This window comes from Numida meleagris, chromosome 3 (genome assembly GCF_002078875.1).
Source record: "Numida meleagris isolate 19003 breed g44 Domestic line chromosome 3, NumMel1.0, whole genome shotgun sequence".
NCBI lineage: Eukaryota > Metazoa > Chordata > Aves > Galliformes > Numididae > Numida > Numida meleagris.
Window position 1 is genome coordinate 23,003,850 of NC_034411.1, and position 27,458 is coordinate 23,031,307.

Below are 27,458 nucleotides of genomic sequence, written 5' to 3' on the forward strand. Positions count from 1 at the left end.
GTGCAGCTACCACCCACATATTTATTATGCAGTTTTATTTTTGCTTGGTGATATTTTTCTTGTGTTTATTTTAAAAGGTCTACATTTTGCGGTGACAGTCTCCCATTTTGCAAATTAACTGCTAGCAGATGTTGCTGCGTGGTGCGAAGCACACACAGCAGCCTCAGCAGCCAGGCTCTGCACACTGGCTGAGAAAAGCTTTGTTTTTCAAGCAAGTTTCAGGAGTGTCTGTAAAGTGCCTATGTAGAATCTTATTCAGAAAATAAATTACTGTTGTTTTTATAGCTTTTAGATGTTTTTAGTGTTTGGAATTACTGCTGAAATCTAACAAGTCTGTACCATGGTTTAAGAAATGAAATATCATTTGAGCAGTGTTGCTTAGGAAAGGATTAGCTGGATACAGGCAAATGCAGGTAAGTCACAATTACAGCTGCAGTTGCCTTGTATTTTCTGCTGTAAAGATCCCTGCTACTGTTGCATGCATCTCTGCTAAATATTAGCTTTTGGAGCTAAGGTCTTCAGGTGTGAACTGTGTGCTTTTAATGGGTTGTTTTTGAAGCTATTTCTGAACATGAGATTGAGTAATGTAGATTTGTGTTTTTTCTCTTTGGAGCAAGATATTGCAGATTGGCTTGTCCTGTTGAGGGATGCCTTTTTTCCCTTTTTCCTTCTTTATCTGTGACATCTTGTTTAGTTTTGGACAAAACATGCACTTCTAAGAAGCTGTAGTTGCATGTGTTGCAAAGGGAACTTGTTAGGTAGGCAGCAAACCCATTCAGAACACTTGCATATCATGCTGCCATTGCTCACCCAGATAACTGTAGGTGAGGTATACACACTCACTGTTCTCCACACTTCTCTTGGGCAGGACAAGAGTGTGGGGGGAAAGAGTGGTCTACAGTGCAGCAAGTAATTCAGCCTAGACATGAAAGGACGCTTTCAACTGCCTATAGGCATGAATAATCTTGCGTGAAGTGGAAGTCAGTGTAGTCTCACAGTCTAAGCTGTTGCTGAGGTGCTCAGGAAGAAGTGTGGCTGGCGTGGCTGTGGCTCCATCACAGAAAAGTTTTGAAAGAGAGTCTGTGAGGAAAGACTCAGGTACAGTCGATTCTGCACTGGAGAGGGGAATGGACTTGGAAATCCTGAAAGTTCCCTTTTAAATCTGCTGTTGCTCTGTAGCCTTCCTCAAAGAAATCGACGTAACACATTTTTCCCCCTTTAGAAACAGAACTACAGAACAGCTGTCCACTAGATGTCACTGGTACTTCACTGATACAAGACTGAAAGAGCTGTGTCAGGTAGAGTCATAGAGGTGCTGCTCAGGTGAGCAGCATCACTGCGCTTGCCCTGCTCAGCCCCATTCCTGTGCCAGGCCTTCCCTGCCTTGCCACGGAGATCACCAGTGGGACAAGGCATGGGGCCGGCCCTGGTCTTGCATGCTGTGGCTGTTAGCTTAGAATCATAGAACATCCCAATTTGGAAGGGACCTATAAGAATCATTGAGTCCAATTCCTGGCTTCACCCAAGAATCAGACTGTACGTCTTAGAGCATTGTTCAAATGCCCTTTGCACACCAGCAGCTCAGGGCCGTGCCCACTGCCCTGGGCAGCCTGTTCCATGCCCGCCGCCCTCTGGTGCAGAACGTTTCCCTAACACCCAGCTGCATCTCCCTTGACGCAGCTCCATGCCGTTCCCTTGGGCCCTGTCGCTGTCACTACAGAGCAGACATCAACTGCTCTGCTCCCACAAAAGCTTAGGAGCCCCCCAGAAACCCATCTTACCTGTTAGTGGTCTGGAGCACCTGTGCATGATTGAAGTCGTGCTATCATGATTTGCAGTATGGAAGCACATAAGGGCAAATGCTGCTATTCCTGTGAAAGTATTCCAGTGGTACTCTTGTTACTAGGATTGCCAGGGGGGTTATTTTCTTCCAAAAACAACAGCTAATTTTGCATTTTATTCTCTGTAAGATGAAACTCCATGATGGGGAGGACTGTGGAGGCTCTTGCATGTTTTTCCTTTTAAGAAAAAAAAACAAATTTTTTCCCCAGTGCTTTCAATACTGATACATTCAATACTCTTTTTAAAGAAATGTTATCATAAAGGTGGCAGATAAACAGAAGCTGGTCTTTGGCAGTGTTTTTAATGCAAAAGTTGGACAAATTATATCTGCTTTATTTCATAGAGGTTTCTCCAGTTAAATCACCTGTAGTTGGCCTATAGTTGACCCTTTGTTGACTTATTTAATCATCTGCCTAGTTTTCAGAACAAGTTATGAGCATTCAGACTTAAATCAGTCCCTGAAAAGGTCCTGTCATTAGGCAATAAGGCTCATACCTGATAATCTGCCCGTCACATATTATGAATGCAGATGACAATCACTTACCTCTTTTATGTCATGATATAAGGCTGAAATTGCCTCAAATGAGGAAGAAAGCCATTATTTAATCAATGGAATTGCGTCAATTGAGTAAAATTTGTCTCTAGTGTAAACAAATGGAATGTCTTTGCGCTCTGTGAAAACAAGACTAAATTACTTGCAGATCTTGCAGACTGGAAAACATAGGAAGTAGACTTGTAGGCTGACACATTTGGGGGTTTGGACTAGGCATTTAAAATAATTATCCAGATTACACTGGCTTACTTAATATATTTTTTTGCATCATGTGTATGCAGTTTCACTTCTGAAACAATAAAAGCAATATATGACTTTTTTTAGTCATATTTGGTTATTTGAGAAACGCCTTAGGGCAATCCAATATTTTTATTACCAATAAATATTGGGTTTATTACCAATCCAATATTGGTTTATTACCAATAAACATACTAGATAAATTAAAAATAAGGGAATAAAATATTTCTAACATTTGAAGGTGAGTTGAAAAGCAGTCATCAGTGTGACCCGGGACAGAGAAATTTAGGTGTATGTACATTTTAGAGCCTGTATGTGAGAGAATGGCTCTCCCTTCATTCATTTTGCAAAAAGAAAATTGAAACCCTTCACCTTAAAAATTCATGATGAGTCTGTGGTTAGGGAGCAATGGCTCTAGTGGCATTCTCTTCTCAGATTTGTTTTCAGAAGGATAAAAAGAGAAAAAATGTCTTGGTAGATTTCGGGATTTGGAGTTAGAACTGTGAGTTTTGCTCTTCATCCTACCAATACAAGAGATGCAAGTTCTGAACTGAAATTACAGAAGAAATGGGGGTTCCTTGGTGCCCCCAGGGTGGGAGGTCTGGATTTCTGACAACTCTCAAATGCTTAAACAACTCCCCTTCATGTGCAATAGTAACATGCTGCCTGCACTGTGGAGGTTAACCCTTCAGAGACAGACATGAACTTGAAACTGCCTTGGATTATTTGGATGTCTGGCATCTGCATCTTTCTCCCATGCCTGTCTTCACTACTGGCTCTAAAGTCTTCATCTGGCTAAACACAAGTCATCAATTTTGTTGTCAGTGAGGTCCCTATATGGCCATTTATCCGTAGGAGATGGGGTTATGTATTTCCAACATGACAGCTTTAGCTGGATGCTGCCCCATACCAAATCATAGACTCATATAAGCATATGATATTATATCATATCCTGAGCTGGAAAGATAGTCGAGTCCAACCCTTGGCTCCAGGTAAGACTACCCAAAAATCAAACCCTGTGTCTGAGAGTGCTGTTCAAACGCTCCTTGAACTCCAGCAGCTTGGGGCCATGCCCACCGCCCTCTGGTGTGAAGCCTTTCCCTAATCCCCAGCTGCCCTTCCCCTGACACAGCTCCATGCTGTTCCCTTGGGCCCTGTCGTTGTCACCAGAGAGCAGAGCTCAGCACTGCTTCTCTGCTCCCTGTGAGGAGCTGTAGGATGACCCTCAGCTCCTCTGCTTTGGGCTGAGCACACCAAGGGACCTCAGGCACTTCTGATAAGCCTTGCCCTCCGGACCCTTCACCATCTTCACAGAGAAAGGAAGAAATAAATAATTTATAGTAATAAATGAAAATCAATATGCATCTTAAATATCCTTTCTCATGCACACAGCCACAGAATTGTTCAAAGTATGTTCTTGGCCTGGCATAAATTCTCTTTTATCATCCTTAGGCTTTTTCCCTTCTCAAGCTGTAACAAAAGTTACAGCTCAGACTCCACAAGAGGCCACCTTCAATGGGATATGTTTTCCATTTTAAGTTGGCAGTATAAAGTAAGGGATTCCTTCCTGCAGGCAAATTCTATGGGAAGGTGGCATGGTTTGTCCAGCTGACAGCAGAATGGAAGGTGGTGGGTGTGGGGAGGCTCGGGGTAGGAGGGTCTGTAGGTCCCAAGGGGCAGCTTGATACTCTTGTGGCTTTTGAGAAAGCAGGAAGGGGACTGCCAGCTCTGGTTTCATTAAGGTGATGCGCCTTGGAAAACTCTTGGTAGTTGGCTTCATTTACGGGTCAGTTTACTGATAAAGTTCACTTCCTTTAATTGGGAGGACGTTTTGGGAATCTGAATATGTTTATTCAGAAATGACTGACATAATGCTAGTTTTCCGTAAAATAAATATATCAATAGCCAATAATCAGTGACATCTCCACGTTTGTCTGATTTTCATCTGATTCTTACCACTTCTAATTTAATGGTCTGATATCTTGTTTCTCTCCTTTTGTGACTTAAGATAATTTGTTACCTTTTAACTGAATTAAAAAAAAAAGCTCTGCATTGTTACACTCTGCACAGGAAAGCATACTTAAGCAGCCAGGTAGAGAAATCTGCACCTTGAGAGAGTATCATGTTGTATGGAGACTTCTGAGAGATCAGCTTTTGAAGAACCCCTTTGTTTTTGTTCTGAATTTGATCCATTCCTGGGAATTTCATTTTCTTCTCCAGATCATTATGTTTGCATGTTTTCTTATCAAAGGAGGAATAAGTTCAGGGCATGAGCATCTAAATCTGTTTTCACGTAATTTATTCAGATTCACATGGTACCACTGAAGGGAAAGATGTCAAGGGGAGAGTCATCAAAATCTGCTTTGCAACTCTAGACGAATCCATTACCCACTGTGCTGAAACACAAGCTCCAGCTTCTTTAAAAATCACTACCAAGAGAGCAAAATGTTGCTTTTGCTTTTTTTTTCAAATTTTCACTTTCTGATTAATACTCTTGTTTCTGTATGAACAAATGGGCTCTTGTGTTCATCCACAAACACTTTGTGATGTGCTTCATCCAGCAAACAGATGCTTTTTAATTTCTTCTGATCTCTTTTGCTGGTGAACCTCTTCATTTTCTATAAGTTATAGACACAATTCAACATTCTTCACTTTATGTCCTAGGTCCTTCTCAAAATAGAATAGGGATGATGATTTATTACTTGTATGAAGATAGGCCTAAAAGCCCATTCACGAGCTCTTACTTAGTTGTTCTAGGAGCTGTATGAAGCCAAGGCAATGTATTTGTTTATTGTGTACTTTTTAACTAATTATTCTAGAAATAGTTCATTAGGGTTCATCTTATCTTTGAGCCAAATTCCCTTCTGTGCTGCGCAGAGTAACTCCATTAATTCCACACCAGGACTAAAAAATCTGGCCAGTTTCATTTAACAGTAGATGCTTTTTATTCTGTTCTTGGTAACTTCAATAATGAGAACTAATTAAATTAGAGCTTGCCTAGAGGTTGCATTTCAGAGGACAACTTGATAATTAATTTTTCCTGTGAAGGATACTTTGTCTTAGTTATTTCCTTTGCAGGAAATTCTGATTCATCACAACCTGGTGCAGTGCTTAGGTAAGTTCAGGTTTCACAGGGGAATGGAAGACTGGACACTGGGATGTCACAAGAAGATTCTGTGGGGCCTTAATACAGCTTCATTCAATTTAGCAAATACTTGTATTTATTCTTCAGGTCTAGCTTTCCTTGACATAATTCATTTTCAGTCTAACCTGTTTCTAGCAGTTCTTGCTTGTATATGATTGCCTAGTTATTTGGAAGCGCTTTCTGCTTATAATCTGCGTGCTGATAAATAAATAGCAGTAGGCAGCAGAGCTCCTGGAGAGCCATCTTGCTTGTATAGCTGCTGTGTCCCCGGGTATCTGCCACCGCCTCCAGGGAGTGGGATGCAATGAAACAGTAGACACTCCTTTGAAGGATTCTCACTGAGCTGTTGACAAGTTCTTCATGGGCTGTGGACAATATACCACTATGCACTTGTGTCGCACCACAGGGTCTCCCATTGACGCTTATCCTTTTCGTTTGGCCTCTGACCTCTGCTGCTTGCCACTTAGTGAAGCGGCAGTTCAGAAAAGAAAGCAAGAGTCAGACCAAAGGAGCTTTGCATATGTACCTTGCGTAGCCCAGCTTGCGCTTCTTGCTATTTTTCAAATTACTAATAATTAGTACAGATCATATGTATTTTTTCCATCTGAAATAAAATCTGTTCTCAAGTATAATTGGACAAAATAGTGTTAAGTTTTGCTGATACCCAGATTTCTGAATTTTCACTCTGACATCATTATTTTCTCTTCATATTTTTTCATCGGAAGTAATCCAGAACCAACACTTGGGAATTAAAAAATGTAGAAATGAGAATTTACAGGTTCAATCCCTCTGCAGTTTCTGTCTTTCACAGATGTTAGTGATCTGTATTTGGGCTTACTGAGCTGAAATTGAAATGTCACATCTAAGCAGGGTTTAAACAATCCATGCAAGAATGATTTTTGAATGGGAGCATCTCATTCATTTCAGTAATTAAAACCCTATCTTACAATTGGTCAGTGCCAATCTTTTAAGTCTGGAATAGAAATAATTGTGTTACTCTGAATGGGTGAATGTGAAGCATCTCAACTCTTAGAATGATACCAATCATTAGTGGCCTCCTAGTTTGTTAATCTATCTTGACATTTGAGTTGGGAAATAACCCAACAACCTTCCTCCACGTCTGTGCTTGATCCCTGGTAGAGGTTGGATTGAACATCCCACCTCACACTTTCCTCTTCCCAATGATTTTGGAAGAGATCATCAAATCAAAGGGTAGAGCTAGAGGGAGCAGGGAGATTCAATTAGTTAATTAGAGATCAAAAGGGTATTTTTTTTCCCCAGTATGTAATATTGATATAATTCAGCAGCTTTCCAATGACAGCTATAGATGTACGATGATTATAGCCAAACAAGTAACTGTTCTATAGGTCTACTCTTCTACACTTAGAAAGGTAGAGACAGGACCCCTTGCCTTTAAGAACTGGGAGATTTCCCACTTTGTTGACAGCTAAACTGAAAAAATTTAGTAAAAATAACATTGTATGGAACATATAGGAAATCTGGACAGGCAAAGCAAATTTAAAATTTTTCAGTGCTCATTTCATTTACAAAACTGGAAAAACTGAAAATATGCTCAAGAGTTTTAGGGGTATAGATTTTACTGCCAGGATTTGTATTCTAAACTCCATATAAAGTTTTGAGCATTTTGCCTACTATTTGTATTTCAGTTTAGCAAAAAGAAAGTGTATTGACAATGCTTAGTATTGAAGTTGAAGATGTAGATCTTTGACTAGCAAATGCCCAATTCAGCTTTAAAGATGTTTATTTACAGAATCATAGAATCATAGAATCCTTAGAGTTGGAAGGGACTGTTAAATGTCATCTAGTCCAACTCCCCTGCGATGAACAGGATCATGCACAGCTAAATCAGGTTGCTCAGGGCTTGATCCAGCCTCACCTTGAAAGTCTCCAGGGATGGGGCATCAACCGCTTCTCTAGGCAACTTGTTCCAGTGCCTCACCACCTTCACTGTGAAAGACTTTTTCCTTATATCTAACCTAAATTTTCCCCCTTTAAGCTTGAAGCCATTTCCCCTTGTTCAGTTGCCACAGACCCTGCTAAAGAGTCTGTCCCCTTCTTTCCTGTAGCTCCCCTTTTGATACTGAAAGTCTGCTATCAAGTCTTCGGTTTTTATCAGAGGTTTTAGAGCTTTACCTCGTGCACCTGAAATCAAAGTATTACTTGAGTAACTGTTTTCTTTCATTCAAGAAAAAAAAATAAGACTGACTACTAATTGCCTGGAAATGTTCTTGCTTTAAAAAGTGATTTCTTACCTGAGGCTGAAGAGATATCTGATCTATGATAATTACTACTTTTTAAAAAATACTTGCTTTTGACAGGAGCATTACAAAAAGTGACGATCCAAGTAAATGTTTCTTAGTGATGTTTAAACACCAAGGCACTCATGGTGATAGGAAGCTGCTGGATATCCTAACCATTTAAGTTAATGTGGTAATCAAGTTAACTTCATTTACTCCTTTGTTTCATTAGGAACATAGAAATAGTGAAGTGTGGAGTGTTTAATCCTTTTCCATGCTTCTCAATGAACTGTGAAGGTGATCTTTGCTTAAGGCAGGTAGAAAAAGATCAGATCACAAAGGTGACCAGCTGTAGCTTCATTCACATTGGTGTTCACTGGATGCCAAGCATTTGCAGGATTGGGGCCAGCATTTGTAACTTCAACGTACTGCATACCTGTTTTTTATTTCTTGATTCTTAACAGGTGTTCTCTCCCTGCCCAGTGCTCTGCTGACTGTGAAAGCAATTGAAAGTATTATGGTTAGACATTGAATACATCAAGAAGATTAATTTGATAAATGATTAATTTTGCCTTCATGCTTGAAATTTAAGTCAATTGTCTGGATGAAATCTGTAAATCCCCGTATAACGGACATTTATCTCTTTCCAGACTTTTCAGTACTCTGTGCAAGATGAAAGCAAGCAAGTGGATAATCTTTTTTGGAGGTGATTCCATATTTTTACTCCACTAGGAATAATTTCCTGAGGCGTGGTGGCCAGCTGTGCACACACAGTGTAAACACTATGGGACACAAGTACTTAGTGAGTGTTTCCACTGGGAAGCTGCGAGTGGTGAGGATCAGATAGATATCCCAGTTAGAAAATGGGATCTTCTTTTCCCAGCATTCCCAGCAAGGTCCTACAGGTCCCATTTCTGTGCTTGGAATTTTGCCCCTGACAAGCATGGGAGTATTTAGTGGCCCTGATAGCCTGCAGGAAATGTTCTGCGTACGCTTTAGTGAGTATATATTCTTTTGGGTATATACTTCCTCTCTCTCCTGACCCTGGCTTCTCTCTTTTTACCTTTTCAGAATGGGCTGTATTTTTTCAAAGTTCAATGTTTGCTTATGTTTTCATTGTTCCCTAAGTGGCACAACTGAAGTATTACAGGCTGGTCATCAAAGCAGTTTTAAAAAGGGAATTGCAGAAATTCATGTGTGCATGAGCTGTATGTCTGCAAAGCAATTTTCATGGATTATCAGAGCAGAATATGACTTGCTTTGACAGTAGTCCCATCATAAGCTTTTACCTTCAAGAATTCAGCCTCCTGCTTTTACAACCTATTCAAAATCCCTTTGGAGATTTTAAACGCAGAATGTTAGGATGCTGGTTAACAGCATATAAACCTGAGTGCTGACCTACCCATGTGCTAATAATAAGCCATGAGTCTGCTTTTTAAGAAACTCTGTCACAAATGGTGGTTGAAAAAATAAATGAAGAACTGAATTCCTACAGATAAGACCATCCAGATGGGACTGCTGAGGGATAGGTTAATGAGTTGGCCCTGCAGCCTTGACAGTGCTCCTTCAAAAAAGGAGCACATGTTGTTCAGACAAGCCTATGGCCTCCCTTTTCCAAAGGTGAAATTTACCGTGGAGCAAAGGGCCAGTGAAAGGTCTCTGCCTCAGGCTCACATGAGGCTTGACTGCTAGGTAAGGTTTGTGCTAGCAAACCTCATTTTTAGGGAGTATACTAGCTCTTTTGGTGAGTTTCTGAATAGCAACCAAGCCTATGTGTGAAAGTTTTCACAAGGATTGGACGGCACTGATTTCTAGCTTTGTTTCTTTTGTTGTACCACTATAGTAATTAGTTCCACTTTTCTATAATACTAATCAGTTCAGTATTTTCTACAAGGACTTTCTGTACTGCAGAAATTATTTCCATTTGCATGGAATGTTGGATTTAGTTAAAATAAGAAATGACGTTTCTGGCCAGTGGAAACACTAGATATGAGGTACCCACGTTTTCTGGGGGGAGATGTGGCTAAAGAGTACACAATAAAAACAACAGCAATCTATAGTTACTATCTGCATTGCAATAGCATTTTAACTTCTAGGGGTATGCGGTGACTGTTGCTTTATACCCTGAGCAAAACCATAACATGGATAACAATTGAACTCCTTGGACCTGGGAGTTGCTTCCTCTTTTGGCTGATGGACAATTTACAGGGTTAGTTCCTTGATTTCCAGTGTCTCAAGAGTGCATTAGAGTTTCACAGCAGGAGATTTGTAAAAGGGAAGGGAATGGTGTACAGGGAATTAAAAGGTCTGTAAAACTAGAGGCGCTCTCTCCTGTGAGGAGTGATCTTGTCTAAATCAATAAATGTCCATAGTCTGTGTTTTTCAGCTGTGATTATTAGGACTGTGTGTTCAGTCAGTGCATTCTGAGCAGAGCCAAAGTTGGCTTAATAGCACCAAAAATGTATTTACAGATATTTGTCCAAATTCTGAATAACTGTTCCTTTTGTTCTCTGTCCTTTGCTGTTCTTAAACTATAATGCAAACAGGTTTTGGCTCTGAAACCAGTGAAGCTAGGCATGCTTAACTCCAGGCACATGACTACTCCAGTTAACATTTGTAAGACTTTCTGCAGGCTTAAAGGTAAGCACATGCTTAAGTGGTTTGCTAAATCCAAGTCTTATTTTTTCATTTAAGTATTTAAGAAAACATCATATTTTAATGATTGTGGCACGTGAAATGAAAGATGTTCTTGAATAAAGAACATAATTATCTGCCATTCATTTTGCATTATCCTTTATTCAGCAATACCTGCAGCACTGCTTGTCTTGGATCAAAAAACAGTGAAGGAGCATCAATGATAAGCTGCACTCAGATATAACGAGTAGTTAAAGCCAATTGCAGAGCAAAAACCTTAGAAGTGCAAAATGTGTTTTACAGAAATACTATTTAAACACTTGGAAAAGTGAAATATAGCTAAAGAATAAGGAAACGGGAAATAAATGGCCACGTGTATGTTTCTACACCAGCAGGGTATCTTTTACCGCAGCATAACTGGTGCCTGCGAAGTCTTACCCTGTGAAGTCCTACTTGCATTATATGTTTCTACCATGCAGTAGCTAAGTGGAGTCATCTCTCTTTGATTCAGCAGTGACTTACTTTACCTATTCTGATCTCTTAGAAAGACCGTAGTGCTTAGTTTCTGCTAAATGAGGTAGGTAACTTTTAATAACATAAAATTAAGCAACTTTAAGTAACTTCCATGGCAAAAACAGAGATTGGTCATGAAGGGAAAACCCATCTTCATTTACAGTGTTTACTCAAATCAGTTCTAATTCCAGGGTAGCAGCTAGGAAAATTAAATTCATAGGCATTAGATAAAAGATGGAGTTACAGCTGACTTCTTAAAAGTAAGAATATGAAACAGAAAACCAGCTAGCTTGTTATGAGCAGGACATGTTGTTTATGAGCTGTTCAGTTACATTTTCTGCTGATCCATCTGCTGGTGGAAATCCTTTGCCATCCCTTGAAGACTAAAATATCATTCTGAAGATAGAGGCAGGATTCAAGTAGTACCATTCTCCCCAGATATCTTCTGATGAGGTGTCAGCTTCCTTTTGGCAGAGTCCATAGGAAAGATAAGGGACTGTGGTTACAGGCACAAAGGGCTTTTATGACAAGGTGAGAAAGAGAAAGTTTCAGATTAGCAGGAATTTGTATCTTTATTGTGCTTTTAACTTCAGTTTCAAATCTTAAAACAGATTTTCACTGGTGTGTGAACTCAGTGAACTCATGTCCTTTTGCATTTTAATTTCATCATGCTGACTCTCTGACTTCAAAGCCTGCTCCAGGTCTAGAGACAAGTTCACAAACCACTTCATTTGGCTACAGAAACACGTACAGTTTGTTGTGTGCAGTCACAAAAGAGAGAGAGCTCCTGAAAGAAATAAACAAAGAACAAAAAAGGCTACTATCCATTTTGATAGATGCTTTGTATTTGTATCCTGGATAATGAATAATCTTAGCTAGGTCTTACTGTTAAGGTAAAGAATACTAACTTTTAAGGAAGCAAATAGAAGCCTCAGAGGTGGGTGTTTAACGGGAAGTAAAAATAAATAAATCACTCAAACAAACATAAAAAGCCTGCAGGAGCTATTTCTTTCCTCTCTTTTACTCTCTTCTATGGTTGTCTGCTTTTCTTGTTTTGTTCATTCAGTAAGTGTTTAGATTTGCAATTCTCTTTTCTGCAAATTCAAGTTTGGGAGTTTTAAAATTGTGACCTGTTGAAATTCACTCCAAATCTGTGGGATATATCATATTTCATGTAATTGTTAGGCCTGTCCATCAGTTCAGATGGAAATCTAATAAGTACAGTACTATCTCATCACTTAGGAATCATGCTCAAGCCATTTGTGTGGCCATCCTTTGAGATAAAATGCACTGATGTGTGAACTCAATTATTTCACAGATGTACAACTTTTCAAATCGCTCCCAAGTTCCTGTGGTGTAGGGGTACCCATATATTCTGTGTAGCTTCAGAGAGTGTCAACTGTACTTTGACCGTGGAAAATGAGAAAAAAAAAAAAAAAAGATTTGTTTCATTGGAAAAAGATGGATAGGGTGGATCTGGTGACAATTCAGGAGGGTAGATTTCAAATTCCCTTGCTATGGGTTACTAAAAGAATCCACGTAGATTGAAGAAATTGTATGATTACTGTCACAGTACTGTGTAGAAACGGCAATGCAGAATTCAGCAAAGAATACTAAGGAGAGAACTTCAGTTTTTGGCCTGAACACAAACAGGAATGATAAGAAACTCAGGTTACTGTGATCTTCACTAGAAACTGGATGGGTCCAAGTATACAGCCTGATTCAGGCAATATGCAGTTGTAAATATCATTCTCATGTGCATTTCTATTTACAGTGGGGTGCTCTGTGCAGTAGCCATTAGTGGGACAGCTTCTACAATGTGGCAAGTAGCGGCAAATACTGAGCATACCTGCACTCTGGTTCTGGATGTGTGTATCCAGATGGGTCCTTGGACCCATTTCCATGAGAATCTGCAAAGCTAAAGTACTGATCCAGTGCTGAAAATGCCAGGAGAACTGCTGGGCACTCAAAAGTTTGTCAGGATAGGGTATTTAGAAACATAAAAATGGGAGTAGTGCCTAAACGTAGGGGCTTACTTCAGAAGTCCTTACTTGGGCAAAGAAATTATCAGCTCCTTGGAGTTTGGCATGATGTGAAAGCTTGCTGATAGGCCTGTGGCTATTTTTTTTTTTTTTGTTTACTCAAAAGCAATTTGTTTATTTCTGCTATATCTTACTATATATTATTATTATTCAATGGCAGCTGTGTATTATTATTCAATGGCAGGTGATTATATAAACAGTCCTATGGTGGTATAAATCAAGCATCTGGCTCTATGTGTTCACTTGCATTATCTGGATTTCCCAAACTTTTGCTTTTTTGCGTACTACGTGCAAGCCTCTCCTCCTCTCATATCTGCACAAGAAGATTTATTTGGCAGTAAAAATGTCCACTTAAATTGAAAGTTCCATTATTTACTTTATAGAAGTGAATAACCTTCAATAAATCAGACTTCTTTCTCTTTTCTATTATTATTTATTGTTTACATTACATTAACAGGCAAGTTTTCTGTAAAGCCTTCCATCTTTAATCCACCAAAGCAGAGAAAATGTGATGTTGAAATACAGTTGAAGTAAAGCAGCAGCTGAACCTCTGCATTTATTCTGCACTGATGGGTGAGGAGCTGCTCTGTGTTGTCGTTCAGCATCAGAAATAAGCCATTGTTTGCTTGATTTCTGAGGAGATAATTACCTCTTTAAATGGATGCTCAGTGCCCAGAAGAGGAGGGCAGCAGTCTCTGAGAGAGAGGCTGCTGCTGCAGTTCAAGATGGAATGGCAGCTAGCGGACTGCGTGCTGCAGTAAAAGTCCTGCATAAACCTCTGTGACAGTTCAGAATATCATGTACAAGAATCCAGATGCCCATCTGCAGCCCTAGACACCTACATGTTTTAAAAGCATGACTCAAGTGTCTTCTGGGAGGAGGATTTAGGCCCTTGGTCACAGCTGCGTTCCCTGAATTCTGCAGTGCTCTGGCTTGGTGCAGGGATGAGGGATCACATGTCCTCCGTAAGGAACTGTTGCTCTTTGATAATGTCTCTTCAGGTTAAGCATTACAATCTCTCATCATTGCTGTATATGATGTGAAGAGCCTCTTTCTCCATCATTTCAGATTCTCTTGTTAGTGGGATATAAATTACATTTATTTTGTGTGCCTATTAATTTCTACATTGGAGAAGGTGAGTGCTTACAGACATTGGCTATCCAATTTAAGTGCATTCTTATTTAGCCTTGTTGATGTCTTGGGTGACTGCTCTATGGTCTTTGGGAGATGTTTCACCTCTTTGTCTATGCTTGTTTACTGCCTGTACTGCTGAAAATCCCATTCAGGCAGCCTGGTGATTAAAGGAGCCTGACTAAATGTTGTCTAAAGAAAAGCAGGATGATGCTGTACAAATGTTTGCAAAATGTACTAATCTGCTGGCATGCTGCGGTGCGATGTGCACTGTGTCACGTGGCAAGAATCATCAGTCTGTCCCTGCAGCTTTCCCTTCTGTTGAAACTGCTTTCAACCCAGATATTATTTCTGTCTTTATTTTTGGCAGCAGGGAGAGCAAGTTTAAGTTCTGAAAGGCAGGCAGTCAGGGATAGAGAACTGCCTGGTGAAGGGGTCAGAAAGATCAGGCTAGCTGAGAGCAGCCAGGACTGTTAATGTATTCGTCTTCCCTCTCCTCACAGGGCAGATGAAGGCAAAATCCTACATGGAGCCCAGAGATCCCTCCCCCATGCTTTCATCTCACCCTTCCTGTAAGCGTCATATCAAAGCCAGCCTCTTCCTGCTGGAGGACAACTGGATGTGATTCCTTTTAGAGCCTGTCAGTGCTTCTCCCATACCTGCCCTGTGGAGATGCTGATGAGTGACATGAAACACTTTTTCTCCGAATAGGATTAGCAAACTTTCTCTCCACACTGCTCTGCTTCCCCTTCTGCCTCCACTAGCCCTTGCTATGTGGCCAAAGCTGGGGTGTTGGATACCAAAATAGCATTGGATCATTTCTCCCATGTTTGCTTCTGTCTGAGGAGCTCTGTTATTAGAGGAAACTTGCACTCTTTGAAGAGAATATTGACTAATTTTTTGGAACAAGAACAGGAATTGTTGTGTCTATGTGTATTTATTTGTGCTTCTCCATTTATAACATGTGGAATCATAGGGGCTGTCCTGCATTATGTCCAGTCCGTTGTCCTTCCACACAAATTTGCTGGCTGCAGTCTCATCTGGTATTCTGTAAGTGAGGAGAAGAAAATGGTATCTAGTCTCTCCCAGAGAAAGTGCCATAGGTGAGTTCTAATAAATGAAAATATTCATCTCTCTGAGAAGACATACAATAAAACCTTGCAAATAGGACTCCCAAAATTAGGAATTTAATCCTGCATGCTTACTCTCACTCTTTGAATAACAGTGTAAGATGGACAGACAACTGTTTGCGAGGCAGTGGTGGGTGATTAGTCCAGCAATTCGCTGGAGTGAATCAAGAAATCAGTACTAACTTGCCTCCACTTGCCATAGTTGATGTGTAGTTATTCTACCCATCTCTCAGTGGATACCTTGACCAGTTTGTACTTGCCATTGTTATTTGGCTACACTGGGTTACTGAAGAAAGCCCTAGCTTTCATTCAACTACTTTCCCCTCACCCCAAAGTTGCTGTGACTTTTTGAATGAATGTCTTTACTGTGGTTCAGTTAATTTATGCTGACTAAAGCATCGTGCTTGCCAGACCTTCAGAGACCTTGCCTTGCATTTAAATGTGTACTGTTCTTATTGCCTAGATGCAAATATGCATGAAAAAATACATTTATTACATGACTACATACAATAACTAGAAGCAGCACAATTTTTTCATTGCATATATAGTTGGGTTAGGATGTATTCAGCCAACTATGTATTTATTCAGTATGAAGTATGTATATTGGAATCAATGTTGGGTTTACTTATGTTTGGGTTGAATCTGGCCCTGCAAATTTGCAATATTATGTTACTACATTACAATATGCTGTCATGTTCAGGCCTTTGAATTTATTAAGCAGGATGTAATATGCCAAATATTTACAAATTACTCATTGTTTTGGTACTGGATGTTGGCAGTGTTATCATTAACATAGTAAGCCAAATGATCCTTGCATTAGATTTTCCATGCTATTTTCCAAGCAGATGTCAATGAAGGAAACTAATCTCACTTTATCTCAGATTTTTGCACTTTCAGATGGTTATTCAATCCGTGAATTATGGGACGGTCCGTATCCACATTATCCCAAGGGAATCCCTCTGAAAGAATGTGACCTCTTTGCTCTTGAAGGTGAGAGGAAAGAGTTTTCTTCCAACTTGATGGAAGGTCTGCTTCCATATGCTGCCAATTCTATTAATCTTTTTGCCAAGAGAAAATAACTGTTCTGTCCTTTTCCACCTTTAATTTGTCCCGTTTAGGTTTATTTCTTGTGAAGAGGACTCATTTCTTCTCTAAAGAGGCAATCTTTTCTTGCAACAGCCACTCAAGCATTATGATCTTACCATGGCTTGACCCTTTTGGAAACACTGAAATGTGAAAAAGGGCACTTGGATCCCATGGTGATGAGCAGGCTTAAAAGCACTTTGGTAGATCAAAAAGGCTGAGTTGCTGAGTTTTGTTGCTTCTGTTGGGATTTTTTGTTTCATTTAACCTGTAGTGTCAACACAGCCAAAACTCTGAAAGGCAAACAAGACCGAAAAAGCCTGTTGGGAAACGACCTGAAACTGTTGTTGGCACCACACTTTAAAAGCAAGTTTTTTTACTGTCTGCAAAGCAGCCACTGTAGATCACTATCCTTGTGTTTTAACTGGTGCAATGCTGAAGATTCCTCTGAACAGTGGTATTTCACGTAGAAAAAGAAAATCCAAGAAAACTCTTACTTTAGACCTGAGGTTCTGATTTTTTTAATAGCAGGAATTTTTCCTCTTCTGATTTTGAAACCAGGGAAAAATTGCATCACAGGGCCTGACTCTTTCATCAGAAACTTCAAATCAATTATAAGGCATGCTTAAAGGACTTCAGAAGTGCTTCAGAGAATCCTGATTATTTTCCTAATGCATTTACTATTTTTTAAACCAACATCACTAAGAAAGGAAAAAATCAGTATCTTCACCGCTGACAGGAAAACTGCATAGTCCCTTGATTCTGGGAAGAGGAAAAGAGGGAAAAAAAGAAAATACAAGTGAATTGGTTGTCTGCTATGCAACAATTGCATTATAAAAAGAAAAAAAGGAATGAGAAAGACAAAGACATTATAAACCTACAAAAGAAACAAAGTTTAGAATACCCTCTCTTGACCTTTATTATCCAGGCACAAAGCATAAGTTTCTCAATGTCCAATTCTTGCTAAACTTAATCTATACACTGTCTCCCATTTTCCCTCTAGGGAATGCAATGCCAAACGAACACACGGTGTTCTCACATTAAAATGTTCTATCAGTGTTGCTGTGGGCTGCAGAGGATATTAAGTCAGCGAGTCCCCTTGCTGCTCTACCCTGGAAAAGAGGCCAAAGTTCAACAGTTTCGTTAATTCATTCAGGAAGAGAGGAAAGTAAAAACAAACCAAGTATTTGTTTTCATTGATTGTCCAGGCTTCATTGGTTGTCCAGACAACCAACTCACTTGGTTGTCTTTCCCTTTTTCCTTCTTTTCCCCTTCCCAAAATCAAGAGATTATGGACTTCTACTGTCAGTAATAAAGACACTGACAATACTTAAATCATTCCATCATGTTCCAGTATACACTGAATGAAGTTTAGTATTAGCCTTAAACTACCTTTGCATCATTAATCTAGTTTTATCAGACTGATGATAATTTTTAAGCATGGACTATTTGTTGCGCTTCTTTATCCTCTGAAACCAGATTAATTTTCTTTTCCTAATAGTCACTGAACAAAGACTACGTTTCAAGCATGCTGGCTGGTTCGCAGAGCTATGGAATAGCTCCTTCTCTCTCTGAAAATGCAACTTCATGTAGCATACAGCAATTAAACATTTGGGAAATCTGAGAAACCCTGTGGTCACAGGAGATGCAATCCTACATTGACTGCAAAACTCCTTGCCAGATTAAATAAAAATAGCTATTAATTTCACCATGTTAGGAGCTAAAGAGTGCATACTGGAGCCAAACTCAAAAGCCATCCATTAGTACAGGCTTTCCACCAAATGTAAATGCAATCATACTGTCAAATAGTGAAAACAGAGGTAGCCATCTTAATAAAGAACACCGCTGTTGCACTTTTACAATCCAAAGAAAAGCTTAGTCTGAGGCTGATAGGTACAAATTTGAGAACTTCACTGGCTGCTCAGAAATGGTGTTCACTGTGGTAAACTGTAGTTCACCCCTACAAAGGGATGAAACTTAAAGAAAGCCAAAGAAAGGGAAGAATGGCTGGACCAGAAATATGGAGGATAGGAATGGATCACCTTGGTTAACTTGGTAGTTCAGGAGTTAGTGAGAAGTCTGTGACTGGTTTATTGTTTTTCTTCTGCAGAGCAATTTCCCCTGTCCTCTTCTGCCTCTTTCATGTTATTTATTTTTGAGTAACACTGACCTTACGCACTGAAAAATAGAAGGAGTTTCCTCCTCAAAGAAGAACCATGTGAAAAAGATTTTTCTTGTGTATGAATTCGCGTTTTATAAATATATTTTGTTACAGGTTTTTCTGGCTCATGCATAAAACTAGATTTTATAGTTTAGGTATGTGCTTCAAAAAGTACTTAAGTGTCTTGGAAGCCTACATTCCTTGTCTTTCAGTAAGATCTGAATTAGTCTTTATGTCAGATCTGAAAATAGAGCTGAGGCTCATAAATCAGTTGGGTGCTCTTGAAATTTATGGTAAATCTTGAATGCAATTTCTTTCCTCTATGTTGTTTATAATGATAATCTAATGTTTAACCAATGCTTGGCTGCAGAACAACAGAGAGTTGTGAGATGACCAAGCTCATTTCCTGAGCTACATCACTTTGTTTTCATAACAAGTCTTTATTTAGCATTAACAAGCATTGTGGACTATCTCTTGATTAGATTCTGCATATTTCCTGCCACTTGCATGAACAGAGAAATGTAACCTTAAATTCAGAGCCAATATAAATATTTTTTCATAGAGTGATGTAAGAACTACCATTTTGTTTCAGGAAATTCAGGCTTACAAAAAACTCTTAAACTTTCCTCCATTTTCAGCCCGTCCTGAAAAATCATTTTGAGTGGTCACTTACATAGCTGATACCTGGTTACAGATAATCCTTGAAAGTTAGGTGCCACAAAGAAGACAGAATTAACCTAGCCATAACCACCACAGTGTTCTGATGTGGAAACTAGAAGCCTACCTTTGGCGTCTTATCTTTTGTCACTTAAGGAAATGAAAATGGAAAGAACTTTCTCCTTGAACAGTGCAATTCATCTTCCTGCAGATAAAGCTGCATCTTGCCAGCAAATCAGTCATTTTAATTTAATTCCAAAGTATAGGGAAATAATTCATTATAAAAGAATCAACACAGACCTATTAATGTTTAAATAAAAATAGGTGCTATGAGCAGAAGATTGAGAGAAACACATCATTTTCCAAATAATTCATATTCAAGTCCTTAGTTTTGTGTTCTGTTGTTCTGGTACTGTGCTATGTGGTCCTGGCACTGCTGAGGAAGCTGGGGATTTAGCATTGTCGGAAGTTATTGCAGAATCACCATCAGAAAAAAATGGTTAACATTTTGGAAGAGAGATTGAGATGCTGTATTCTTAGGATTAGGAGAAAATCTGTCCTGGGATAACCTGTGTGCATTGCACACTTGCCTGGAAAGTGTTTGTGAATTCGCACCTTGTATTTTTTTTTCCAGTTTTTGTACACTAATTGCTATGCAGAAAACTTAGAAAGATCTTTTAGTTTGCTTATATTCAAAATACATGATAACTCCCCCTGCCCTGCATAATTCCTGGATCTAATTGCTAATTTGTGAGACTAACTTTGTAGGGCCACCCCTTTCCTCATAGGTTTTGCAGTGGAAACCTGGACAGGTATCAGCTGAATGAAGTTATCCTGGAAATGTCTTTGTATGAAGACCAACAGCTAGTCCAGAAGGACAGAATCCTGGTGGATATTTCTGGAGAGTTTGAATTAGAAAATGTGGTTGATGCTAATATCAAGGCCTAAAGAAAACAGAATTGGAGTCTAAGGGAGAAATTTGCACTATAGGCATAGTTTAGGGGAAGAGGCCAGCTGAGATAGTCAAGGCCAAAGATTGTCACCATGGGATATGCCCCTGAGAGGTTCAGCCAAAGGACTTGAACATTGGAAGGTTTTCAGGTTTTTTCTCAACCAGTGTAAGATTAATTTATAGTTCTTAGGCGGGGGGAAGCTGGGGGATGGGGTCAAATTGGTGGCAAGCTGCCAAAATCTGCTTAACTTCTTTATCAAAAGAAAAATAAACTTTCATCTGCTTTTCTGATGTCTTTGTGTGTGAAAATGGGTGTGTTACAAACTGAATGCAAAAGCTGCTCCACAGCAATGAATTTCAAATTCTTAAAGCTTACGAGACATTATTAAACCTGTAGTTATGGTGGTATGTTAGCAATTGCTGAGTTTCACTAGCTTTGCTTGAGTTGACTTAAAAAATAATGAAAAATCTCAGTGAACTGTTGCTGCTGTTGGTTTCCAGTGGTCAACGTTCAATTGCTGCTTGCATTTCTTTGCTGATTGTTTTGATTTGCTTCTCAAAGACCAGCAAATAATTCACTCAGTCTGGTCTCTGAATCTGATTACAATTTTTATAGTGCCATCTCACAGTCTCAGTCTTTATAGTGTTTTTTGATTTGTGTAAGAACACTGCAGCTTGGTTTTCTACTGTGATCTTTCAGTGAGATGTGCCAGGTTTGCAAGACAGACCTATTTTTTTCCCCCTTCTCTTTCTATCTGATTGTTCTGAAAACACAGTTCTTCAAGAATGCTAAAGCTCCCAAAATATTCTAACTTGTTCTTTGGTATCCAAATTAATCATGAGCATAATAAATTCTCTAGTTATTAAATCTGCCTGTCTCTTCTATTGATTTTGTTGTTATTTTTTTTGCACGACTCTTTTAAATCAACCCCTATTTTTTTTTGTTTAGCTTTGCCAGACTTTAACTGTTAGGTTTAAAATTTGTCTGCGTGAAGAAGAGTGCATTTGTTTGGGCAAAATTACACTGACAGTCTAGAACTTTTTAGAGTAAGGCAAAGGTAAAAAAAAACAAAAACAAAAACAAAAAACAAAACTCGTGTTTTCATTTATATTTTAAGTGCAAAATGCAATAATAATAATAATAATAAAAAAAAGTGTAGCTACACTTTGAATTACAGACCTGAAAAAGTCAGAGAGTTGAGCATTTGGGTCATAAATACGTCTTTTTTACATCCACCCTAGAAATCTTCTCATATATGATGAAATTATCATTTTTTTATTGTTTCAGAAATCCAAATTTAAATTTATTTTAGGATACATTTTAGCTTGTAAATAAATTGAATGAAGCATTGACATTGCTTGAATGTTGAAAATATTAGTTTTGCCCAGCTATTACAAAGAGAATTTCCTTTTGATAATATGTTCTAAAATGCTTTTGGATACCCTATTATGAAGCTGTTAGATGTTTCACTGAAAATGTCAAGTAGTCAATTCTCTACTTCCTTTACTGGACAATTTAAAGTAGTAATGGTTAAAAACAAAAGAATAATCCATTGTCATACGCAGAATGGGAAGAGAAAGTGAGGACAACTCTGTCAAGTTGCTAATGTTGGATGCAGTGGGGTTCGGTGTTGAAGATGGCCTACAGCCAAGCAGTTGGAGATCATGTCATGAAATGAATGCACTGAAAAGTTTGAATAAAAGCACTTCAAAAAGGGACAGGTAAGGACTTTCTTAAATGATACTTTGTCCAGTTCCAACCTGGGGAATCTTACTTAATTTATTGCCAGTTAACACAAAATTTTGATTACTGATTTAGATATTGAGGAGCAAAAACAAAAAAATACAGACGCTCTTAAGGAAGCACCTTTCCTTCTCTTTCCCCAGATCTGGCTTTAGTCTGGCATCTCTTCTCTTCCTTCCTGCTCTTGGGCCCCTGAACCTTGCAGACCCCTCAGTGAGGCAGTGGGCCCATGGCAGGCTGAGGACACCAGCCTAAGAGCTTCCTGCTGCTCCTCACTTGTTTTCCTCTGCCCCAGGGTCACCCATTGCTTCAGTCCCTCAGTACAGGCACTGCTCACGAGCAGCTGTGAAACAGTGTGGCATCTCCCCGGTGCAGATTGTACAAGTGTGGCATGCAGGCCCTTGTTCATCGTTGGTGAAAATGCACAGCTAATGGTGGTGACTTTGTTGAAAAAGAATGTTTTGGAGCTGAGAATTTGCTCTACCAAACAGTGTTATTGTGCTCTTTGTATCTGTTGTTGTTTCTATGGAAATAAATAGGAGGCATTGTTTTTGGAGTGATCTACATAGATGGGCATGTTATTTGAAATTGGATCGAGCTTAACCAAAATACTTTTGTGCATCAGCAGCTTGTGTCACAAGGACAGGCTGAGACACCTCATGCACAGGTGAGATCTAATGAAGCTTGTCTTGAGAGATTCTGAAAAATCTACAGACAGTATCTCAAAAAAGATCATCTGAAGGCATTTTGTTGTAAGCTCATAAGCTACTTCATGAAATTTCACTTTATTAGTTGTTCATTGTGCTGGTGGTTTTTTTTTCTTTTTTCTTTTTTTCAAAAGTGACAGATAAAGTTTTCCAGTATTTTCTGTCTCTGGGACTGAAAAGCTGCTGCAGGAAAACTATTCCTCTGAGCATCAGGCACTGCTATTTGAAAACATGAGGAGAGAAGAAATAGGATGGCTGTGTCCATTAAAAGCAGAGGCTTGATGAAGACAAGGACTGCACAAGCAGAGGGGAATATTATGTTTTCATTCAGCAACTTACTTTGTTATGTTAGTTTTAAAAATTGTTTGAAAGAAAATGGTATCCCATTTTATATTTGAACTGCAATCAACTCTCTTCGTGCAAAACAGCAATTGATAGGAATGAGTTATTCCAGCAAGAAATAAAGATAGAATATGTTATTTAAAAACTGTGCTTGTCAGATAAAAGGGAGAATAATTTATTAGAATTATATGTTACTGTACCTCTGGAAAAAAAATACATTAAAAATTCAAACAGTGAAGAGAAAAGCGTTGGGTGAAGAGATACTGTTAAAAGAGCACATCTGTTTCAAATTCTTATTTGGGAGAAAAAAATCCCCACATATGTTTTTATTTTAAATTTGCATGTGTGTTGTTATCCTTGTGTTAACTATTAGGTAAATAAAATTATTGAGAATACATTTTTCACTGAAGTCTGGTTAGGAATATTTGTACACATTATGAGAGAGATAATTTGAAAGCTAATTGAAGCTTTGTGAGGAACCAATTCCCTACTGATCCCTTAATTTAATCTACCTGCCTTTTGTGTACTAATGTAACCAAAAGCACTTATTTATTTTGGAAATGAAATAATTTTAGCATTCAGTTTGCATTTTTGACATGCCTTGCTGGCGCACAGCATAGCACAGAAGTATGTCACAGGCTTTGCAATTGCACAGGCCCCAGCAAATGCAACTGTAGTGAGAACTGAGTCGTGGAGGAAAAGACATTTGGTTTTGTTTAATGGAGTATACATATTCAGCCACATTCAGTTTAGATAGCTATTTTTGATACACTCTTGTAAAGTTAATAAGCTATCTTGTGAGCATATGAAGGGAGCTCACACCCAACCTAGCCATTTGGGTATCAGCAGGAGTGAAATCAGTGGTAAAAACCCCATCAGCTTTCTTCAGTGGATTTTATCTGACAACCATGGTATGGACCTCCCAGTTTCAGTCTGCCTTTTTTTTTTTTTTTTTAAAGAAAGAAATGTGGTGAAAGGATATTTGTTTTATTTTTGGTTGTGAGGCCCCTGACGTTGTGTGAGCATCTAGATCCGGCCCTTTCTGCTTTTGTCACCAAAGGGTCAGTCAAGGAGGACAGGGCAATTTTATCCCACCTGGGATCTAATCAGTCAGATCAGCTGGAGGGAGCTGCCTTGGGCTTTGCACAGGTGGGACAAACCAGACTCTGGAGGTGTCTGTCACCCTCAGGTGTTCAGGGAATGCTGATCTGCTCCACCCCATTTTGGTGCTCTCGGTTGTCCTCACTAGAAGTACTGCAAAATGGGTTAGAATCAAGGCAGTACTTCTGAAATTATCCCCAGGCAGTGGGCAACATGAGCCCATCTGATGTGAACTGGGAGAGCCCACAGGTGAGAAAGGACTTTTACTTTGTGTTGCAGGAGCTAGAAACATGTTGGGTTCTGGGCTTCAGATGAAAATAACTTTATGGACTCATTATGCTCCTTTCTCCACGGCAGAAAAGTCGGTGATTCAGTATCGTTGCCTCTGCCACTTTATTGCTCCAAAAAATAGTCATAAAGAAGAGCAATAAAGTCATTAGAGAACTTTATTAAAACCATTGCTGTGCCTCCAGCTGCTGCAGGAAAAGAAAAAGGCTTCTGGACCAAAGTTTTCTCTCCAAGATTTTTGTCCTCTGCAGAGACGAAGGAGGCTAAAAAAGAAATCCCTGTCTGTTGCTGTTGCCAAATAGGCATGGCTTCAGTGTTTGGAGAGCCCCTCTTGGGAAACTGGGAATGGTTTGATGTAGAAAGATTTATGGGCACTTAAAACGTATAATGAAACTGTTATCTTTGCTCTCTCTGCTCTTTCTAAATCATATAAAAATCAGGTGATATGTGCTCATGGTAGTATTAATAACTGTCAAGTCAAGTATAAAGCAAAAATATTCCCGACTTGTGTAGAAATTAGGGCCGAGGCTGAAAGCTGCCGGTAAAGTGATTTTTGTGTTGTCTCCAACAGTAAGGTGCTGCTCTTGCAAATCCCTCTCTGTAAGACGACCTCTTGCCAAGTCTCATTAACTTCAGCAGGAGCTTCATGAGCACTTGGGGATTCTGCCATTCTGAGCGATTTACGTGACCGAGGCCCGGCTGGAGAAAGAGCACTTGTGCTGGAGGGCAAGGAGGGAAGGGAGGGAGAAAGGTGGTAATGCTATCACAGTCAGGAGAGGTCTCTGGGATTTAAAATCCAGCTGAAATACCCTCACTGTTATCCCCTCCCTCCAACCCAATGAGATAGGTGTTGTTGGAAAACTTGTCTGTAGGCTGAGTTTCTTCTTTCACCCTCTGTGATGAGAGTTTTGCTGACGTGGTGAAGTCTGAGCGTTTGTAATTAATAATAATTTAAAAAATGTTGTCTACAAGTTTGATTGAAAACAGGAGTGTATGTGATTTTGTGCACTCAAAGTTAATGCACCATCCAGTTGTGCAGTATGATACAAATTTGTTTTAAATGATTTTTGGTTACTCTCAGAGACTTACTGTTTAAACTTTTTTTTTTTCCTTCCCTCCTCCAGTGGCTAAACACTTTTTATCTCTCCTTCTTAAGTCTCACTCTGCGCTCCACATGTACGAGCTCTCCTTTCGTAAACTTGTTAATTTTTATGTTTGGTGTAAACGGGAAGCATGGAATCCAGGGCAATCAGCTTGAATCCATGGGAAAATGTCCCTAAAATTAATTTATGGTGGATGAGATCGACGCTGAAAAGGCCGACTTGAATTATTTCGTTACGTTTGGAGAATGAAGCTGAAGGTTTGACAGCAGCAAACAGAGGAGGGCACAGCCAGCCCCAGCTCTTGGCAATCGCCACTCACAGCTTTGTCCATGCAGCACTTCAATCATTGGTAATATGCTGCTCTTTGGCAACTCCTAAACAAAATCTTGAATTAATTTTGCACCCAGGGGAGAGTACAAACAGTGGTGCATTGCTGTTGATGGTGTTTATTTTTCAAAAGCTTTAGTAGTACAAAGATGTGGTTCTGAAATGCGGGTGGGGAGGGAGGAGCAGGAGAAAGTTACTGAACAGGAGAAATAAGGTTGCCAGGGCAGGGACAATGGGTACTTCTTACTGCTGTGCCCAAGGGAGAGTGGAGATTCTGAGGGCTGAAGGCTGGGTTCTGCTTCACCTGTGGGAAGCATGTGTCTGTGACAGGGAGTTCTCCTTTCACGTACAGAGTGACTGCCTAGTGCACTGGGGCTATGACTGGTAACAAAAGGGCATCAGCATGCTCATTTCTGTTTGGCATCTGAATAATCTTTAAGCTTCTAAGACAGCATATTTTCTCTTTTTATGCTGTTATTGAATCAGATCAGGTACAAAGAATATTTTTGTTTTTTTTCTCTGTCACCTTTAATGTCATTCTAGCTCTGAAACACATTATTGAGAGAACTGTCATGAGCAGAAGCAGTAAGTGCTGCCCCTTCTCATCTGACTAATGAAGTGAGTTCACACACAATTTAATTTGACTTGAATTTGAAAATGCTTAGCTACAGAAGTATTAAGAATTTCCATTTCTAAATGATGACTAAAAGAACTGAACTCCGACTTCAAACTTACTGTAGTGATATTTATTTTTTTTTTAGCGTTGCTTCTTTTGTCAAAGGTGTAGGAAAACGTAAGAGCTCCTGAAAATATTTTTCCATTTTAAGCAAAGGCAGTTGTGTTTCTGGATTAGTGAATGCTATTGCTGTGTGTCTTTGCATATGATCTGCACGCTTTGGATCCATCACAAGAAAAAACAAGCGTTTGGCATCTAATTAAGAATGATGGAATCCTACCTTCTTTGTCATCAAATTCAGTTTGGGGAAAAGGAAATTTTCTTAAAAAAAAAAAAATCTATTTGTATGTTCAGCCAAATTTCAGAAGCAAAGGCGTGCATTCCTGCTAGCACTTTGTCACACTTCAGATGGTGATTCCATATAGTTCTGTTCGCCATGCAAATGGCATTTCCATATGCAAACATGGGCATTTGTATGGCCACTTTGGCATTTACAAGCATCCAACGTGCTCATGTTTATGGCTATGCAACAGTACATGGACTTTGGCTACGGAAATGTTGTCAGCTAAGTGCAAAACCATAGATATATGCACAAGCACATTCCCTGCTTATTAGCAACCTGCTATAAAGCCCTGTTGACATAGCTATTGGTTGTGTGTAATCATTGTGTGCATTTTTAGCTATCACATTAAGATTCCCAGTTTCTTGTAAAATCAGTCACTACAGTATTTTCTTTTTTTATTAATACCTGCGTGTATGAGGTGTCTGACAGAGTTATTATCCACTTTGGTGATGAAAAACTCCTGCTGAGGTTCGGGAGAACAGGATTGCA

General features: G+C 39.3%; 1 long non-coding RNA gene across 3 annotated transcripts in view; it reads left to right on the forward strand.

Moving 5' to 3' along the window:
* The window catches only part of LOC110395728, a 212,141-nt gene that overhangs the window by 24,932 nt on the left and 159,751 nt on the right, over window positions 1-27,458 (forward strand). For all 3 annotated transcript variants that reach the window (XR_002436594.1, XR_002436593.1, XR_002436595.1), the window contains exons 4-8: window positions 8,686-8,741; window positions 10,582-10,675; window positions 15,332-15,458; window positions 16,367-16,475; window positions 21,905-22,060. This is a non-coding gene — a long non-coding RNA (uncharacterized LOC110395728). The remainder of the gene's footprint in view (window positions 1-8,685; window positions 8,742-10,581; window positions 10,676-15,331; window positions 15,459-16,366; window positions 16,476-21,904; window positions 22,061-27,458) is intronic.